The sequence below is a fragment of the Pogona vitticeps genome, chromosome 5 (genome assembly GCF_051106095.1).
Source record: "Pogona vitticeps strain Pit_001003342236 chromosome 5, PviZW2.1, whole genome shotgun sequence".
NCBI lineage: Eukaryota > Metazoa > Chordata > Lepidosauria > Squamata > Agamidae > Pogona > Pogona vitticeps.
The window spans coordinates 155422641-155428945 of NC_135787.1; positions in this window are offsets into that span (position 1 = coordinate 155422641).

Genomic DNA, 6305 nt, shown 5'->3' on the forward strand with positions numbered 1-6305 from the left:
AAGGATGAATTAGGTAAGTCTTTCAGAAGCCATCTGCTGAATAAAAACCAGCTTTTCTTCAACAGAAAATACAGTAATATAATCAACTTTCTCTGCTGCTTTTCGTCCATGACAATTTGACTGGGAAAAATAAATTATCATTCTACAATTTTCTCTCTCATGAATGTAACTAAACTATAGATAATATGTGTAGCATTGACCGGCTGATTTCAAAACACTGGTGCTCTGCTTGGAACTCATTGTTGGTCCAGCTGGGATGGAAAAGACAGAGAAAGGCAATCAAACCTGCATGTATCTTGTGCATGTATATCAAGATTTGAATCCATATCTAAACCCTGGTTTGATACTCTATCTAAACCAAGCGTTCCTCTAATAAATAAATAAATAATATGCAGACAAGAGATAAGATCTACCATACATTATTATTATTATTATTATTATTATTATTATTGCTCTTGGGCCAAATCAAGGTGTTTTCAATACTTAGATTCTTACAGGGGATGTGGTGCTGCTGCGAGTTAAACCGCAGAAGTCTTTGTGCTGCAAGCTCAGAAGACCAGCAGTCGTACGATCAAATCCATGTAATGGAGTGAGCGCCCGCCGCTTGTCTCAGCTCCTGCCAACCTAGCAGTTTGAAAACATGTCAATGCAAGTAGATAAATAGGTACCGCCACGGTGGGAAGATAACGGTGTTCCGTGTCTAGTCGCGCTGGCCACATGACCACAGAAACTTGTCTACGGACAAACGCTGGCTCTACGGCTTGGAGATGGGGATGAGCACCGCGCCCTAGAATCAGACATGACTGGACTAAATGTCAAGGGGAACCTTTACCTTTATCCAGGTACTTCATGCTGTACTTCAAGGGTTTGCCTGAATGCCGATCTTTGAGAATACTTTTCAGAATTATCGGAGCCACTAATCAGACAAGCTGCTACCAGACATGATTTTTTTTTTTTTCTTCGAGCTTCATTTTGGTTTTATAGATGTGACAGAGGAAGCAAGCAAAATATTGGCTCATATTATTGCAGGTGGACTGATGTAGTACAAAAAAAAAGTGCATCCAGTCTGGCCAGTTTTCCACTTCACTTGAGGCCACTAAATACTTAACCTTTGTAGAAAAACTGGTGACGGTGTAAAAGGCAAGGCCTCTGTCGGGACAAAACTTCCAGCTTTTACAGTTAATGATTAAGGGCGTGGGGCTGTGATCGCACAATACAAGGAAATAAACATAGAATGAAAGGATGTGAGTTCTTTGACAAGGACACACAGCATTGAGGGTGGTGTTCACAATTCCTCAAACAGGTTTAGTAATGTGTATGAAGAGATTACGGCAAGAACTTACATATTTTTCTTCTGGGCTAGACCTTCAGATATTTAAATAGCCAAGGAGCTCAGCTGCCCCTCTATCCCATGAATTATTCCTTGTCTCTCTCTTTTAGAAATAAATGTAAAAGACATTAACCAAGATCTAGTAGGGTTGATCTGTTCACCAAGCTGCTTCTGTCGATGAACCAAGAAGAAGAAAGAGAGATACTACAGTCCTCTGTGCAGCTTCGAAACCTGCTGTGTAGGCCTGGGATACCCACTCAAGCCAGTTTTCAGATGATGCAGAGGGCTCTAAAGGGAATAGAACTAACCAGCCTGAAGTCTGCCCACCCCTGCCATTCACCTTGCCTCAAAGTCTAAGCCTCAGTATCTTTAAGAAATGGTATATTATCCATCTGTCTGAGGTGGCCTTTGTAACTCAGATTTAATTTAGGGGAAAAATAGGTTATTACAATGAATGTGTAGTTTGACTGATTTGCTCTATTATACTAGGAAGAGGGTTCTTTCATTACACTGAGCCTTCTGTGTGTGGGAAGTTATACGACTTAAGAAATGAAATCCACTGAATGTTCATAACTTTAGTATAATCTATTAAATCTAGTTATTTAGACTATTATTCTTAATAATCTTTTAAGCATGACTCTACAGATGTCTCAAAAGTTTCATGCACATATAATGTAATCTACAGAGCTGTTGAACTTGTGAAATCAGAAGCAGAGATGGGAACAAATCACTCTGTGCTATAAATGTTCATTTTTTCCATGCCTAAGGAGAAAGGGATAACAAAATACTGTACAAATTTGCAGGAAAAAGAAAGACTGTATTCTCAAAGGCTTTCACAGCCAGGATCCGATGGTTGTCATAGGTTTTTTCAGGCTGTTTGGCTATGTTCTGGAAGTTTTTCTTCCTAATGTTTCGCCAGTCTCTGTGGCCAGCATCTTCAGAGGACAGGAGTTAGAACTCAGACAGATGCCGGCCACAGAGACTGGTGAAATGTTAGGAAGAAAAACCTCCAGAACATGGCCAAACAGCCCAAAAAAACCTACAGCAACCAAAGAAAGGAATGCTTGTATTTATATCAAAGGAGGAAATAGTTCCAATTTAGGTGACAAAGACATCTTGGTCAGAATCCTATTGGTGTTCATATAAGATCTGTACACTTTGACACGATTAATTATGGCTAATTGATGAGGTACAAGGTTGCATATTGGTCACATGTCTGGTTATGCACCCAGTTGCAGAACTAGGATGTGCCCTGACACCTTCTCAATGTGCTACAATTAGCCACATCAAAATTTATGCAGACACCAATAGGATTATGGTCCTTGTATGAAACATGAGTCTTGTTAGCTGCAGCTACAAATTCCACCTCAGTTGGTTAGCTTTTACTAAATCACCTTATCTCAACTCTTTGGCTATAAACTGCCAGAAAGTTCAGTGGTTTAAGTATCTGCCTGCAGAACCAATGGTTAAGAGTTTGATTGCCCACTGTGCCTCTCAATTACCCATATGGTCCCTTCCAGCTCTGCAGTTCTAAGATTCTGAGAATAAAATGGAAGCAATATTAAGCTATCTTGCAAGTTCTTGGGCGGATAGCTTAGGGCAGTGTTGTGCATGATGCTATATCATATAAAGCAATATCCCCAATCAAGGAGACAAACACATATCTGGTCGGCAACACACACCTGTACCTGAGGCCCCTACTGCTAAATATACTCCCAGATTTGACCATTTGGTTGCAAAAATTCATTTATTTTTTAATTTGCTACTATGCTATCAAAATTCAATAGCAAGGCAGCAGTGGCAAAACAAAAAACAAAATCACACACACACGCCCTATATTTTTTTAAAAAATTTAAAACATGGTGCATATGCCTCAGGAAGTGTGGCTGGCTCTTTAATTGCAGCTTTTAAAAGAAAAGATATCTTTCTGCTTTTGACTAGTTTGTGGTGCTATTTTTAATTTGATTCATTTGCTGTGTTATTGTATAAGTTATTTTAAGAGGAAGGTGCAATGTGGTTTTAATCTTGATAGTTTTACATACTGTTGCATTTTGCATGGAAGATTTGCAAACTGCCTGAAAGGAAATTGTAACATATTTTTCTAAACAAATAAATGAAAAAAGATGCATTTTTCATGTGCTTCAATAGGTAAAAGTTTACAACATTCAATGCCTTTCTTGCCAGTTTTGAATGGCTAAGAGTTCATGCCACATGCCATGCTGCTCTTTTTTAGAGCTTTGTGCTGGAATTTTATTTACAATTTCACATGCTGCCTGTAGTTTGAGTGACATGGAGGGTCTTTTTTGTGCTGAAGTGATTTCTGTGTAGCCAGCACCGATATATTGTTCTTTCTAGCTTTTGAATTCAAAGAGAGCCCCACCCCTCTGCTGAGTGTTCTGTCCCTTTCTTTGTTCAGTTGGTGGCAGTTGCTTGTTGCTGTCGATCTGTTTAGTTGGGTGCTAGTATGTGAGCAGTAAAGAAAGCAGTATATACAAGTCTGTAATTTTAAGCAAGTGTAAGCAAAGAAAGTTTTTTTTATTCTTTCCCCTAAAAATGTCTCAGTGAGTTATTAAGTGCCAGTTAATAAGAAAGGGGTAAACTCTGGGGAACTTGTGGCTATTCTCCTCTGTGTATCTCTCCATTTCTACTGTGTAGCAAAAAGATAGCTTTGCCGGAAATGCATAACTCTGCAGCACTTTAAGATGTCATGGAATTCTTTATTGCTTTTGCTGTAATGCATGAAAATGCTACTTTTCAGGAACAACAAAAACAAGGCAAGGAAACATGATGGGGAAAACAACAGGGCAGCTTCACATGTTTGGAATTTCTCATCTTATGACATCTAATACCCAGAGAAAAATGACTTTCATGGAGGAAATAGTCACGTTTATAAACTGGGAAATGGAGGAAATAGTCACATTTATAAAGTAGAAAATTTCTAGTCAGAATTCTGACATATAGCAAGACTTCTGCAGAAAAAAAATAAACAATTTAAATGCTTCTCCAAAGGATGGCCAACAGCACGGCTCAAGCGGATCCTAAATTATGAAGTGTTATTTTTTCATTGTATTCTCAAAGGCTTATTTTTTCTTTCTTTCTTTTGGTCTCTCTTTTTAAAGGGCACTATCCATTTAGACTTACATGAGCTTGTACAGGAGCAGCAGGAGGGCCTGGCATGCTCTGGTCCATGGGGTCACAAAGAGTCGCACATGACTTAACGACTAAACAACAACAACATCCAAAGGTAGACATCTGCTGCCAGAATGATAGAATAAAGGAAAACCAGGAAAGGGATTATATCTCTTCCCACTTCAGCCCCCTAGATGTTCCCAAAACTAGTTCCAAGAAGCTGCTCAGAGCTGGTTTTCAGGTGGCACAGAGAGCTGAAGGAGGAAAGGGAGAGGATGAAATTGACCAAGAGCCCAACCATGGATTTAGAATAGGAAAAAAATACAGATACTTTTGTTATAATATTTTCAAGAGTCACTGAATGACTTTCCTTGTCATTACTGAAGGGAAGAAAAGAGGCAGAATGTGGATTTTAGACAGAAAAAGTTCTGGTATATTTTTACATTCCAGCTTGGTTTCTATCTGTTATTTATAACCACTCTGCATATTATTATTTTTCTAAGTAAACAAATAAAAGTAAATGTAGAAAATGGAAGTGGCATGAGGTGCAGTCCATGTGGTGAGCTACGCCACAGGCACAGTTTTGTGGTTGGAGGCAGTCATAACAAGGAATGACCTCAGCCTAGTGACTGCTTTGCTTACGCTAAGGAAAATACAGGAAAATTGTTGCCATGTGAACACCTTCTGCAGTTCCCTGTTCCTGGATCTGAAGGATTGGCCACTTACCAAAAGCATGAACTCTGCCCCTATCCACTGGCCCCACTACACCAGGGTTGGGTCTCAAAGGAAAGTCCTTCAAATGTCATTGTCCTTTAACTCCCAGCTGCTGGAGTAGCCAAGAGTGGAGAGCACTGGGAGTTGTAGTCCAAGATCAGCTGGAAAGCCCCCCTTTGTCCATCTCTCCTCTAACTACAAGCTCATGCAAGTCTACTAACTTTTTTTTTCTCGACATCACTGCCACCATCTCAAAGCAAAATAGGGACCTATTAGGGCTGTGGTTTATGAGGGACATGCACTCCCTCCAGATAGGAACAGCTGGAGCACATGAGCACAGTCACTTAATCATTACACAACCTTGCCTCACCAGTTTCAAGAGGAAAGGTTGAAGGACTGCAGTCTATTACTTTAGTTCAAAAATGGGGCCTCTTCTTATACTGTTGTTGGAGACCAGAATGCACCTCCTCTACCTTGTAAAAACAGCAGCAAGAACTGATATATTTTTAATGCCATTTATTCTCTGCAGCCCAAAGGCAGTTTAATGCGCTCTGCGCTGGCACATTTGCTGCAATGTGTTCTTCTGCCCCTCTAGTAATGCTGTACTGTTTGCTTAGCTGGGTTGCGCAAGAGCCTCTTTAAACATTTGCTCAAGATCTACGTGGCTTCTGCCGTGTGCACTCCTCAGACAAAAGGCAGAGAAAACAAGAAGGGGATTGTGCTCAGTGTACCAACGTTGTATGCTCGGCTCAGATTTTCCTTGTCTTTAAATTATAACAACACTACTTCGTAAGTAGCAGCTCTTGATATGTTTCTTGATTTAAAATATAGGATACAGAAAACAGTAACTGAAATGAATGAAACAGAACATTTTCCCTATGGTGTGAAGCTTCAAAAAGACTAGACGGAGAAATTACATATGTGTATCAATTAATGATTAATGGAGGAGGGTAAAAGAATCTCCCTCTTTCACACAAACAGAGCGATAGAGTTTGTAGGCTGAGGAGGGACAAACAGCAGACTTACTTACTTTGTTCATTTAGTCGTGTCCGACTCTTTGTGACCCCATGGACCAGAGCATGTCAGGCCCTCCTATCTTCCACTGCCTCCCAGAGTTGTGTCAAATTTATGT